Source organism: Heteronotia binoei, chromosome 6, assembly GCF_032191835.1.
Source record: "Heteronotia binoei isolate CCM8104 ecotype False Entrance Well chromosome 6, APGP_CSIRO_Hbin_v1, whole genome shotgun sequence".
Lineage (NCBI taxonomy): Eukaryota > Metazoa > Chordata > Lepidosauria > Squamata > Gekkonidae > Heteronotia > Heteronotia binoei.
Window position 1 is genome coordinate 111,803,623 of NC_083228.1, and position 14,787 is coordinate 111,818,409.

Sequence of the window (14,787 nt, forward strand, 5' to 3'; positions counted from 1 at the left end):
GAAAGGTGGGATGAGATACTAGACATCAATCTTAGGAAAGTGCTGTCAAGAGGCAGCTGACTTCTGGTGACCCCATAGGGTTCTCGAGGCAAGAGATGTTCGGAAGTGGTTTGCCGTTGCGTGCTTCAGCACAGCAACCCTGGGTTTCCTTGGTGGCCTCCCATCCAAATACTAACCAGGGCCAACCCTCCTTAACTTCTGAGATCTGGAGAGACCCGGGGCACTCAAGTCAGGGCAACATAATGTACCTTAGGTACATATCTTCAAAACTCTCACTGGATTCCATAAGATTTAAATTCTGAATATTTTTACCAGGGATTAAGTTTCCTGGCACTCACAAGTACTCAACAGCCCAATGAATAACCCTGGGCTGTCCTCGTCCTATCCTGCTCAAAAGGAAGCTGATCAGTGTTGAGACCAATGTTCCCTTTAAGCTGCAGAGTTTTGTGAGCAAAAACTCTACTTTGTGAACTACTGGCATTAAAGTTGTGAGCTAGGGCATACATTATTGTGCTCTGAAGCCATTTTTCCTAAGCTAAGATAAAAATGCGTGAGCTGGAGGCTAAAAACCTTTGCGCTAGCTCATGCTAACTCAGCTTAGAGGGAACACTGGTTGAGACCCGTAACTGTGTTTTCGCAGCTTCTTTTCCTCCGGAAAACAAGCCCAGTCGTCAGCATGGACCGCGAACTGCTGACTGGCCTCCGTGGCCCAAGGCACCCACGCGGGAGCCCCTTCATAAGCCGACTGCTGGAGCCAGACATGCTCGAGGAGCGAAGAGACCCCAGGCTCTCGGGTTGCAGCAGGAGGGCCTCAGGGAAAGCGCCCAACCTGAGCACTTCGCAATGTGTCGGTGCGCTGCTGGCATCTCCGAGGAGAGCCCGCGCCAGGAGCAGCCAGGTAAGGCTGGTCACTTGACCGGACGGTGGGACTTTCGGCGTCGCGGGGCAGATCCTTCGGCGCTTCCCAGGCCAGCGGCCGGCCTCCTCTCGGTGTGCGCCTGCATCGCTCGTCTGGGCCGACAGAATGGAAAGTCCTTCCAAGCAGGCGCCCTCCGAGGACCAGCCAGCCGCCGCTTTGCCTGCCCTCGCCGGCTACAGAAGCGGACCGTGTTGCGCGCCGGGCAGCCTCAGGAAGCGGCGGCGGCGGAGGAGGAGGAGGAGGGCATCTCTCGCCACGACCCCCACGCGGCAGGCACTCGCTGAGGCATCTCTCGGGGGAGGGGGGTTGCCACCTTTGCCGGGCTTCCCCGGGAGGGGGCGGGGCCCGAGGTGGCGTCTTCCCCCCCCCCCCGCTCCTGCCGCCTTTCCCGAAGCCCGGGCTGGAGAAGGGGGGAGCCTCGAAATCCCCGGGACCGGCTTGCAACCAGCCCGGCTCCTCCTCCTCCTCTCCCCCGCCCCCAGCGGCGAGGGGCGCCCTCCTGGCCTGGGAAGCGGCGCGGCTCTGGGGCCAGAGAAGCAGCCCGAGCCGCCCGCCCCCCGCTCCGCCTCTGCGCTGGGCGACCTGAGCGCTGCTGCTGCTGCTGCCGCCCTCGAGGCGCCTGCCCGCCCTGCCTGCCTGCCTGCCGGTGACTTGGAGCTCCCCCGGCTGCGCGCCGCCCTTGGCCATTGGCTGGGGATGTGGCTCTGGACAGCGGCGCCCAACTTCTCCGCGGATCGGCGTGGTAAGCGGAGGGGCTGCTGGGGGGGCCGCGCAGGGAGGCAGGGGGGAAAGAGGGCAAGGCGAGGGGGCAGCCGGAGCCAGAGACACCGGGGTGGGGGGCTGGGGGAGAGGATGAGCGCAGCGCTGAATGAGCCAGCGCAGCCCAGAGACTCTCGCAGTGCCCAGAAAGGGAGTGAAAGAGATGGCACTCTGCACATGCTTAAAGGCAGGCAGGCGCGGCAACTCGAGGCTTCAAGGACAAGCGTCTGTCGATGCTTCTTATCAGGCATCGGTTTTGCCCGGGGCCAAGCTGGCTTGCTGAAACGCCACAACACGGCACAGCAAGCCACTCTCTTCCCACTTTGGCGCTGGAGAGGGGTGTGTGTGTGTGTGTTTAATGTCATGCTTGTGGAGTTATCTCAGCTCATCATTGACTTAGTGGGAACTACTAAGTAGGAAGAGTACGTTTACTGAGTTTAGATTTTGCTAATTAGGGTTTTTTTTAATTATTTTAAATCCTGAAGTTAACAAATCAAATTAAAGTAGGTGCTTTCCAAAAATTAAAAAAAAATCTAAATGGGTTTTATTATCTCTCTTCCCCTCTCTCTGCTTTAACTCCAGCCTTGGCAAATTAAAAGGCATGCATGTATTAAACTGTGTTCCCTCTGTGGCTGACACAATGAATTATGGAGCATATTACAGCGATGTTGGCTTCATACCTGATTGTATTCATGCAACCGTTAAGCGTTGCCTGTTTGGTCCCTATAGTTCTGAGCTGGCAAGTTGTTTCGGAGCTCTAGATGAACATGACTCTGCTTTCTTTGTCCCACAGAGTGTATATAAGTTTATGAGCGCAACCAATTTTTATTTAGAACGTAAGCTTTCGCATGCTCTTAAGCACACTTCATCAGACGAGGATTCCTGGATTCCTCGTCTGATGAAGTGTGCTTAAGAGCACACGAAAGCTTACGTTCTAAATAAAAATTGGTTGGACTTAAAGGTGTCACTTGACTCCTGCTTTGTTCAACCGCTTCAGACCAACCCGGCTGCCCGCTTGGATCTATCTTTATGAGCTCAGTTTGTGTTTCAGTAGCTAGTTGGAAAGAATACAAGATACGTGTTCAAGATCCCTTTACGCCGATTAGTTATGCAGTTAAGCATGCTTGTGTGTACAAAATCACACTGGTTAAAGCCTGGTGTTGTTTTCTTTAAGGTTCTCTTCCCTCCTCTCTGAAAGCACATGCCCATTTGAATCCTATTGATGGGAGGAGGAGGATTTCTATTGCTCCCTGAGTGATGGCAAATGTAGAATGAAGAGGTGGTAGCTACTCTTGGTAGCACAAGATGGGTAGCCATGTTAGTCCATCTGTAGAAGTAGAAAAGAGCAAAAGTCCAATAGCATCTTAAAGACTAACCAAATTTATGGCAGGGTAGACGCTTTTGCAAGTCACTGCTCACTTCTTCAGATACTTCACCTCAGGTTGACTGAAAAAAGCAAGCAGTCACATCTGAAAGCTCAGACCCTGTGAAAAATTTGGTTAGTCTTTAAGGTGCTGCTGGACTCTTGCTCTTTTCTCTTGGTAGCAGTAGCTGAGCCATGGCAACTCTTGCATACACTTGAGAGCATGAAAGTGTTCAGATTACTTTGGACTGAAGCAAAGCTATTTTTCTTCCGTTTAAAAGAAATCAAACAGTAGTAGTCTCCTGCCACTTTGCATTACAGCTCATGTCTGTCTTGTATTCATGAATGTAAAAGACTGCTCCTTATTGAACACTAGCCACCAGAAGACTGACATTCTTGTTTCAGGTAGTGTCCATTCCAGATACAACCTGAACTTAAAAAAACAGGAGTAGTAGCTGTTGCTGTCTCTGTTTTCATTTGTAACAAGTTCAGCCCATACTATAACAAACTCCTGAAACTGTGGGCTCCTAGAGTTACCTTGGCGTCTTTGAAAGGGTTGCCATGTGACCTGAATGTCAAGGGTTATTCTTTATTCGAGAATATCTCTGATGATTTTGAACACTAAGCAGGGTTTTTTTTTTCTTATTTATCAACCCTGACAACTCAGTTGTCCTTACAAAGACACCAGCTTGTTTCCTGAGGAAATATGCTCCAAAGTAGCTTCTTCTTCTAGGGTTTCACCTCTCAACGAACTAGCCACAGAGCTTGTTACATTAAGGCAGTGTTTGCATTTCACACCCCAGATGCGCTCTCCTGAAATTCAACTGGAAGACGAAAAGTAGCCTATGACTGCTCTAGATTCCTGTGTGACGAATCAATAAGTTGCCGTCAATGATAACCCAAACCTTTTAGGCTCCAGCCTGCTGTGATCACACTCCTTATCCTTGGAGGGTTGCTTTTAAAGGCCCTCTGTTAACAGAGTTCTTTTGTTCTAGGGTGTGTTTTTTTTTAATTGCATACTACAGTTAATGCCAGTGATTTAGAATGCATGTCATTTTTATCTTAGAATGTTCAGATTATTCTGCATGTCAATTTGTGTAATTTTCCTTTGGAGACGCTAGTTCAACAAGCTATCTGTGCCAAACCTTGATCTTTGACGTGAAATTGGCACACATCTGTCCACTCATGGTGCTACTGAAGGATGCTTATTATGTTTTCTCTCCAACATATGTCAAAAAACACAACCAAACATCGTTGTAACTTGAAAACTGCCAGGCACATTTTAGCATGCCCCACAGGAGTTATTCAGATAAATGAGAGTTAAATGGAAATATTTACCTCAATCTGAATTACAGTTATCTTTTTATTTTGTTCTTTTCTCTCCCATCTCCTCTGGCTTGTTAATTGTGTATGTGTGACTTGCAATACTGTGTGTAAGTCTATGTTAAAGTGATCTGTGTAGAAAGTTTTGGTTCTGACTAACGTAGATAGGTGATTTGCATCCTTTCCCCACCACCCAAAAATCTAAAATTGTTTCCTACTTATCTGCCAAATATGATACTGGGACATGCTGTAGGAGAGCATATGTTAGTAGAGGAGGTAGATTATTTTGGTTTAGTGTGATAGTCTAAAGGTTATTTTGAGGAACAGGGGTGTTCAGTCTTCAGTTCCTTATTCAAGTTGAGGAAGAGCTGATTTTTACACCCCACTTTCCTCTACCCGAAGGAATCTCAAAGCAGCTTACAATCTCTTTCCCTTTCTTTCTCCACAACGGTAGAAAAGAGTCCAGTAGCACTTTAAAGATTAACAAAATTTGTGGTAGAGTATAGGTCACTGCTCACTTATTTTGTGAGTCACTGCTCACTTCTTCAGATACCATTAGAATATGAGTTCATCTCTCCCATATATTGGAAAATGGAGTGACTTCAGATGCTACATAACATTAGTAGGCAATTTCAATAGCGAGTCTGATCGGATTAGATGTGATATGCAGAGAGATAGTAGGTATGAAGAAATCAGCACTGGTAATGAGACAGGAAGCCTAGGTCTCAATTCAGTCCAGGTGGATGTATTGTCATGAGCTTTATTATCAGTTGCTATTCAGCGGTCTGTCTTTGTAATCTATCTTTGAAATTCCTTTGTAAGATAATTGCTACTTTAGGTCAGCAACTGAATGTCCTGGAAGGTTGAATTGTTCCCCTGCTTTTTTTTTTTTTAATGTTGTGGTTTCTGATGTCAGCCCATTAATTCTTTGTCTAAGGGACTGGCCTGTTTTGTCCAATGGTGAGAGTGGAAAAGCATTGCTTACATATGATGGCATAAATCACATTAGAGGATGAGCAGGAGTAGAGCCAGAGATGGTATGGCTGATGTGGCAATGTCCACTGATGGTGTTGCTAGGATCTACATGAGAGCAAAGTTGGCATCTTGGTACCAGAGTCCATTTTACTGTTAAGTAGTTTATCATTGCAGGTGAGAAGTTGTTTTAGGTTAGCAAGCTGTCTGTTAGCAAGAAGAAACCGCCCCCCCCCCCCAGTGCCTGTGTGAGGGAAGTGGCACTAACTAGCATGGGTTGTAGGCCATTAATAATGCATTGAACTGGCTTGAGTTATGAGCTGTAGAACAGTGGTATTCTGTTGTCATTTTCTTTGGTCTCTTCTTGTATCAAGCTGCTCCTTGGTATCAGTCTGGCCTTTCCAGCCATCTTTCTCACCATATCAGGAGGATACTGTTGCAAAAATGCCTGTTGGAAAGGCCAGAATGATTTGATGGCATTTTCCACCACCACCAATGCAGTATTTCAAGTCAACGATGTACATTTATATTTATTTAATTTCTTTGGAAAATTTATATGCTGCTCCACCTCACCAAAAATCACTTCCAGGCAGATTCAAACTAAATAAAACAAAGCCATTAAACAAAGCCATTAAAAACAAGCCAGGGCATAAAAACAGGCTACTGTCCAGGCTAAGTATAGAACCATAAACCACCTAAAGGAAAGTAAGGTTGGCAACAGGCAATTGCAAGGGGGTAGCATGTTCGTCTCTTTCAGCAAAGCAAAACAAAAATCTAGTGGCACTTAAGGAAGTGATCCTCTGTATTCTTAGGGCAAGTGATGCTCTGTATTCTTGGTGCTTGCAAGGGGGGCAACAGTTGGAGGGCTTCTAGTGTCCTGGCCCCACTGGTGGACCTCCTGATGGCACCTAGTTTTTTGGCCACTGTGTGACAGAGTGCTGGACTGGATGGGCCATTGGCCTGATCCAACATGACATTTCTTATGTTCTTATATTCTAAAGCTCATATTGAAATAAGTGCCGTTAGTGTGTGAGGTAAGGCTACCAATCCCCAGGGGGGGACAGGGGATCCCCTGGTTTGGAGGTCCTCCCTCCACTTCAGAGTTGTCAGAAAGCAGGGGGGTTGGGGAGGGAAATGTCTCCTGGGCACTCCATTATTCCCTACGGAAAACAATTCCCATAGGGAATAATGAATAATTGATCCGCAAGTATCTGAGGCTCTGGTGAGGCTGTATTTTGAGGTAGAGGCTCCAAATTTGCAGAATAGCATCCAATGCCTCTCCTCAAAACACCCTCCAAGTTTCAAAAGGATTAGACTAGGGGGTCCAATTCTTTGAACCCCAAAGAAGGTTCCTCATCCTTCATTATTTCTAATGGAGGGAAGGCATTTAAAAGGTGTGCTGTTCCTTTAAATGTGATGGCCAGACCTCCCTTTGGATTTCAGTTGTGCTTGTTACAACCTTGCTGCTGGCTCCACCCCCAATGTCTCCTGGCTCCACCCCCAAAGTCCCCAGATGTTTCTTGAATTGGACTTGGCAACCCTAGTAGAAGAAGAAGACATTGGATTTATATTCCGCCCTCCACTCAGAGTCTCAGAGCTGCTCACAATCTCCTTTATCTTCCTCCCCCACAACAGACATCCTGTGAGGTGGGTGGGACTGAGAGGACTGTCACAGCAGATGCCCTATCAAGGACAACCTCTGCGAGAGCTATGACTGACCCAAGGCCATTCCAGCAAGTGCTAGTGGAGGAGTGGGAAATCCTCACCTAGTGTGAGGTGCCACTAAATTTTGATTTTTTTGGGGGGGGGAGGGGTTATGCAGCAGGTGAGCCCTGGGGGGGGGGAACATTCCCAAGGCAAAGTGCCATCTCTGAAAAAGCCTATAGTGGAGAAACAGAGAGCAGAGCTTCAGGGAAGAATCTTAATCTATGCAACAAGGTGAGGTCCTTTTGGTGAAAAAAAATTGTGCTAACTGCGCAACTTGTGCATGCCAAAAGAAAATAGTTGAACTTGTGCATGCAAAAAGAAAATAGTTACAATTTAGGACCAGACTGTTATCGTTCACACATTGTTAAAGTTCCTGGGCTGAGAGAGATGAGTTTGCTTAAAGCCATCTAGGGAATTTTGGCAGAAGCAAGACTTGAACTTGGGGGCTTCGTGACTGATAAATCACTTTGAAAAAATAAGGTGCCAACAGGGACCCAGAAATGAAGACAGGCATGCAGATGTGTTAATGCCATTTGCTCCCTTCATTCATGGTTGGTCAATATAATTACAGTTGTCCATTTTGTCTATGCTTTTAGAGGGCCCCAGGGAGTCACTGGGGAAAATAGACTGAACCTGTAATAGCTGAGTTCATACCTGCTTTTGTTATTCCCAGGTCTTTGTGAGTCAGCAATTAACAAATAAAGAGACCTTTGCTAGGTGGTTTGTAAATGCAGGCTTCGCTGGTTTTCTTAAAGGCTATAGGTAAGAACAAATCAGTGGGATACCTTTAAATAATAGGAACTCTCTGGCAGCAAACCTCTTCCCAAACAAAGATTAACTCCCTTGGGGGACAAAGTTATGCTGACTGCAGAAAACACATTTGCATGCCAAAGAGGGTAAGTCTTGTTATGCGAATAAATTGCAATTCAGAAGCAGTAACGCACCATCCAAATTTAGAAATGGAACCATTTTCTGTTGTTTTTTTCACTTGAAGTGTTCATCAAGCTTGAAGACTGGTTCTCTTTAGCTGTATATAAAAAGAGCCACCTTTTCACTTGCCAGGTGTGCAGTTAGGATGGGCATGATTATTTTTCATCTAATAATTCAGAGTTCCTAGAGTGGCTTTGTACAACTATCCCCCGCCCCCCCCATGCTTGCTTGAACTGGGAGTTTATTCAACCCCAACTTTAACTGTTTAATCACACAAGGGAAAATGTAAGAGAACAAGGCAAATCTTGATCTGTAAGGCTAAAATGAAAGGCATACTGTCTTTTGAAGAAACTGTGACTTCATGTATATTGTAGAAACTGGGAAGGCAGACAGGCATTTTCTCTGGCAAGTTTGCATTTCTCATATTCCAAGTTACCTTTCATTTCATCATCAAGGCAACTCAATTGCAAATTTATTTACAGTGGCTTTGTTAACTTGGCATTACGAATACTTAGCAAGGTATTTATCTAATATTTTGTGAACACATTAAACTTATGCACTGTGTCTATCAAGGTCAGCTTGACCTACTCTGACAGGAAGAGGCTCTCTAGGACCTCAAACAGAGAGCCAGTGTGGTGTAGCATAGTGGCCCCCAACCTTTTATGTTGGTTGTGGCCCCAGAGCCAGCAGCCTCACCACCCCGTTTTTACCACTTTAAGGCCAGGGAAGGTGAAGCACCTTCCAGATGGACCTCCCCCCCCTGCTGATCAGCTGATCCAATCGGCTATGAAAACCACTGCAGTGCGGCTTTTTCAGTGGTTGCTCGCCACTGCTGCCACAATTTTCCCTGCTGATTGGATCAGCTGATCAGCAGGGGGAGGTTGGCCTGGAAGGTGCTTTATGGAACCTTCCCTGGCCTTAAAGTGGTATAAACGGGGGATGGTGAGGCTGCATGGGGGGATGACGAGGCTGCACGGGGGCGGGGGCGACTGTGCTGCCCACTTGGAAGCAGGCCACAGACCAGGACCAGTCCATGGCCCGGGTGTTGGGAACCCCTGGTGTAGCGGTTAAGAACAGTGGACTCTACTCTGGAGAACTCCTCTATGTGAAGCTTGCTGGGTGACTTTGGGCCAGTCATTGTTCTCTTAATTCAGCCCCACCTACCCACTGTGTAATGGGTGGTGGAAGGAGGAGGCTGGGCATCAGGGAAACACAGTAAGATGAGTGTTAAGCTTGTTTGTATTTTGGGTAAAAAAATAGTAGTTAACCATTTGCCTGTGTCCTTTATAAAGTTTATATCTCCCATACCCGGTGTTACATTTTATGACAGACATGGCCTGACCTGACAAAGTGACATTTATGTCAGATCCAGCCCTCATAACAAATGAATGAGTTTGACACCTCCAAACACCAGAATCAGGGAGAATGGACAGTAACCATTGTCAGGGGTATGCCAGATGAAACAAGAAAGTCTTCATCTGCTGGTAGCAGGGTTGCCAAGTTCAATTCAATAAATATCTGGGGACTTTGGGGGTGGAGCCAGGAGACATTGTGGGTGGAGCCAGGAGCAAGGCTGTGACAAGCATCAGTGAACTCCAAAGGGAGTTCTGGCCATCACATTTAAAGGGACTGCACACCTTTTAAAATCCTTCCTTCCATGGGAAATAATGAAGGATAGGGGCACCTTCTTTTTGGGCTCATAGAATTGGACCCCCTGGTCCAATCTTTTTGAAACTTGGGGGGGGGAGTATTTTGGGGAGAGGCACTGGATGCTATACTGAATATTTGGTGCCTCTATCTCAAAAAATAGCCCCCCCCCAAGCCCCAGATACCCGCAGATCAATTCTCCATTATTTTCTATGGGAATAAGTCTCCATAGAGAATAATAGAGTTCCCAGCAGACATTTCCCTCCCCTCCCCCTGCTTTCTGATAACTCTGAAGCAAGGGGAGGGCCTCCAAAATGGGGGATCCCCTGTCCCCACCTGGGGATTGGCAACCCTAGCTGGTAGGAGACAATGCCTGGGGGAGAAAAACAAAGGGAATCCCAAAGTTTTGGTGCCACCATGACTGAGAAAGCTTTTTCTTGGGTTGCCACCCCTCTAGCCTCAGATGGCTAATAAAGAGGGAAACGTATGCTAGAAACTTGTAAATGTCATCACAATTCAAGTTCAGAACTTGAATGGAAGCCTGACTCGTTCACTTTCCCAATAAGATATTGTCAGATCATAGTCTGTGTGAATCCAGCTGGAATTATCATAGACCAGCCACTCTCCAAGCAAAGTATATAATTTTCACTTGGAGATATAGCTTCCTGAACATGAGCAACTCGTAGATTCAGTTAAGTTTTTAATGCTAGCAGAAAGGGAGAATCCCATTGGTTGTTTCTGGAAGAGCATTAGAAGAATAAAGGATATAATTGTTCTAATTGTACAGAATTCTCCTCTTGTAAATGGAGAAGGCACTTGGTGCCTCCAAAGAATTTGTATGGGTGAGCCGGAAACTCCCATGTGTTCAAGCACAATATCCAGGATTTTTAATAAGCCAATGAAAAATTGAAGCAGTAACGGGCTTTTGGTGGCTGCTCCATCACAAAGAAGCTCCCTTTCCCAGGAATTTGCCAAAGCTTCATTGGCCTGCAGAAACACAACAGGGCCTTTTTCATTCATGGAAGCATGTCTAATAGTGGCCAGTAACAGGTTAGGGGGTTATTGCTGCCTTATAGACAAAATAGTTAGACTATATTAACACTGATTCTATAATGAAAGAACTGTAATATTATCAAGACAAATTGGTGGTCGGAAGGAGGCACTCTGGGAAATGGCTTTGGGGCAAGAATATGGTGACACCAGCTCAGCCACCCTTGCATGGCTTCACAGGCTGCAGCAACAGGTAGAGCCCTGAGGAGGTGTGCCCCAAAAGTACATTTCTCCCCAGGGGGCAGATTCCAGTGGCAGGGAGTGGTGAAGAGCAGGCAGCAACTGGTAAGAAGAAGAAGACATTGGATTTATATTCCACCCTCCACTCAAGAGTCTCAGAGTGGCTCACAATCTCCATCTTCCTCCCCCACAACAAACACCCTGTGAGGTGGGTGGGGCTGAAAGGGCTCTCCCAGAAGCTGCCTTTCAAGGACAACTCCTATGAGAGCTATGGCTGACCCAAGGCCATTCCAGCAGGTGCAAGTGGAGGAGTGGGGAATGAAACACGGTTCTCCCAGATAAGAGTCCGCACACTTAACCACTGCACCAAACTGGCCTTGGTCACCCCCGAGAGAAGCCGAGCAGGCATGTAGCTCCCTTAAGAGGGATCTTGGCTGCTGTCTGCTTCCCTAGAACAGAAATGTCAACGTAGGCCCAGCCTGTTTCTCCAGAGATGCAACCTGCTAACACCAGGACAAATTAAATAGAAGGTTCACCTCTGCATTGATATGTTAAGAATATAAAAAATGCCCTGCTGGATTAGACCAGTGGTCTTTCTAGTTAAGTGTCTTGTTCCATTCAGTTGCTAAAACCAACCAGTTATGCTGGAGGGGCAACAAACTGACATATTCCCCTAATGTTGCCTTCTAGAACTAATATTCCAGTAGCCTTTGATGAGCTTATCTTCCATGAATTTTCTGAAACCATTGATATTAATGAGAACATGTTAATTTTGATCCTTTGTTTTTAGGCCATTTAAACAGGACTGTCTTTGTAACTTTATGATAGATGTACTGGCTGCTAGGCATGCAAATAAGTTTGAGGAAGACAGAGAGTACTGTGATGGCTGCTGATACTAGAGCAGGGGTGGCCAAACTGTGGCTCAGGAGCTACATGTGGCTCTTGTAGCCCCCACCACCCTGCTAGCCAGCTTGGAGAAAGCATTTGTCTCTTTAAATCACTTCTCCAATCCAGACAGCTAGCAGTTTGGAGAAAACATTTTTTCTTTCTTTCCATCTCTCCTTCCCTCCCCCTCCTTCCTCCCCCTCTATATTCCTTCCTTCCTTCCTTCCTTCCTTCCTTCCTTCCTTCCTTCCTTCCTTCCTTCCTTCCTTCCTTCCTTCCTTCCTTCCTTCCTTCCTTCCTTCCTTCCTTCCTTCCTTCCTTCCTTCCTTCCTTCCTTCCTTCCTCTCTCCCTGTCTTGTGGTTCTCAAACATCTGATGTTCATGTCTTGTAGCTTTCAAACATCTGGTGCAGGGCTTTTTTGTAGCAGGAACAACTTTGCATGTTAGGCCACACACCCCTGATGTAGCCAATCCTCCTGGAGTTTACAGTAGGCCCTGCACTAAGAGCCCTGTAAACTCTTAGAGGATTATATATGTCAGGGGTGCGTGGCCTAATATGCAAAGGAGTTCCTGCTACAAAAAAAAGCCCTGATCTGACATTTATTCTATGTGGCTCTTAACATTAAGCAAGTTTGGCCACTCCTGTACTAGAGGCTGTGATAAGCCACTATATGGATTTTGTAGTAGGAAAGAACAAGAAAGGGGTCTTCTCAACAATTCAACAGGTGAAATGTTAAATGTTTTCCAAACACGATATGAGAAGCTTGCCCTCCCTCTTAGCCCCCCTACCCACATTTGCAAAATTGTTCAGGAAGAGGTGGACATACTGATGACTCACACACATGTGGGGCATGATAGAGAATTCTGGTTATATGGATTTGTAATAAAATTTTGCCTGTAGGTGTTTTTGTGTGTGCTTTCAAAGTTGCCCATGCAATTACACACAAAAACTGCACACTGCTGAGGTTGGCTGCTCTGGAGAAAATGCCCTAATGCTTTTGAAGGTTTTTCCTCCCCTCCTCCAATTTTAATTTTTAAGTTTTCTCTTTGGGTAGTGGGAAAGTAGTCAAAACCTTTCTTGAGGGCATGACCTTATATAAATGGAGATTTAACATCACATTTCAAAAAGTGCTGTCAGTAATAAGAGTAAAGCAGTCCTTATGAAACAATAAGCTGGCCATAAACAGAATGGTTTGGTTTGATCTAAATGTAATCTGAGGATGAAGGAGACTTCTTGGAGTCAGCTTCAATCCTGTCATGCTCAGGGAGCAGGAAGATGAAGACAGGATGCAGAAAAGCCATTTTATTTATGTTATTTATATCCTATACCTCAATGTGGGTTCAAAGCAGCTTACATCATTCTTCTCTCCCCCATTTTATCCTCACAACAACCAGGGTAGGTTAGGCTGATAATGCATGACTTGCCTGAGGTCAACCAGTAAGCCTCCATGTCACAAGGGGATTCAAACCTGGTTTTCCCTAGTCTGAAACTTTAATCAGTATACCAGGGGTGGCCAAACTGTGGCTCAGGAGCCACATGTGGCTCTTTCACACATATTGTGTGGCTCTCAAAGCCCCCACTGCCCCATCAGCCAGCTTGGAGAAGATATTTGTCTCTTTAAATCACTTATCCAGATCAAGCCAAGCCACCTCTTCCTCCCTTCCCTTCCCATCCCTCCCATCCCTCCCATCCCTCCCTCCCTCCCTCCCTCCCTCCCTCCCTTCCTTCCTTCCTTCCTTCCTTCCTTCCTTCCTTCCTTCCTTCCTTCCTTCCTTCCTTCCTTCCTTCCTTCCTTCCTTCCTTCCTTCCTTCCTTCGTTGTTTTGTGGCTCTCAAACATCTGATGTTTATTCTGTGTGGCTCTTATGTTAAGCAAAATTGGCTACCCCTGCATTATGCCATGCTGGCTCTCTTAAAGAAAGGAGCTAAGAAGCAAAGGAGCAGCTGCTAGGGTTGCCAAGTCCAATTTAAGAAATATCTGGGGACTTTGGGGGTGGAGCCAGGAGACTTTGGGGGTGGAGCCAGGAGACACTGGGGCGGAGCCAAGATCAAGGCTGTGACAAGCATCATGAACTCCAAAGGGAGTTCTGGCCATCACATTTAAAGGGACGGCACACCTTTTCAATTCCTTCCTCCCATAGGAAGTAATGAAGGATAGGGGCACCTTCTTTTGGGGCTCATAGAATTGGACCCCCTGGTCCAATCGTTTTGAAACTTGGGGGGTATTTTGGGGAGAGGCACTAGATGCTGTACTGAACATTTGGTGCCTCTACCTCAAAAAACAGCCCCCCCAGAGCCCCAGATACCCCCAGATCAATTCTCCATTATTTTCTATGGGAATACATCTCCATAGGGAATAATAAAGTTCCCAGCAGACATTCCCCTCCCTTCCCCCCCCCCCGCTTGCTGACGACCCTGAAGTGGGGGGAGGGCCTCCAAACTAGGGGATCCCCTGCCCCCACCTGGGGATTGGCAACCTTACAGCGGGAGGAGGAGGGCCCAGGCCCCCCTCGGGCGACCCCCACCCCCCAGGCAGGGCGAGGAGGGGATACCTTGCTCGCTGGGGATGTCATAGTCTTCCTCCAAGATGAGCTGGTCCCCGATCCGGATGGTGGCGGCGGCAGGACCAGCCATGGCAGCAGCCCGCCCACCAGCAGCTCCCCCCTCGCCCCAAGTGGACACAGGGGGCAGGCAAGGAGCCACCCCCACCCACCCTCCCTGGGAGCCGCGCTCCCACTCCCCAGGAGGCCAAGCCAGCAGCTGCCGGGTGGCGAGCGAGCGAGCCTCTGCTTGGCGTTGCCCCGGAGACTGAGCAGGAAGGGGAGGCACTTCTGCGCGCAGCCTGGAGCGGCCCTCTCGCGGCCCTCTCGCTTTTCCTCCCCCCACTCCCAGGCGGCCGTGCCAGAAGGCGGCGGGCGGGCAGCTAAGGCGTCTGACTTGGGTTGCCCAAGTAGGAAGAGGAGGAGGCGCTTTCCAGCGCAGCCTAGAGAGGCACACTCTCTCTCCCACCCCACCCCACCCGCCACGCTCCTGGCCCGCCCCCCCCACTCCA

At 47.5% G+C, this 14,787-nt stretch overlaps 1 protein-coding gene across 1 annotated transcript in view; it reads left to right on the forward strand.

Moving 5' to 3' along the window:
* The first annotated feature begins 1,531 nt into the window (after positions 1-1,531).
* Positions 1,532-14,787, forward strand: part of MME (membrane metalloendopeptidase) — a 100,589-nt gene continuing 87,333 nt past the window's right edge. Inside the window, exon 1 of the mRNA XM_060242368.1 lies at positions 1,532-1,661. The gene's annotated coding sequence lies outside the window, so the exon portion shown is untranslated. The remainder of the gene's footprint in view (positions 1,662-14,787) is intronic.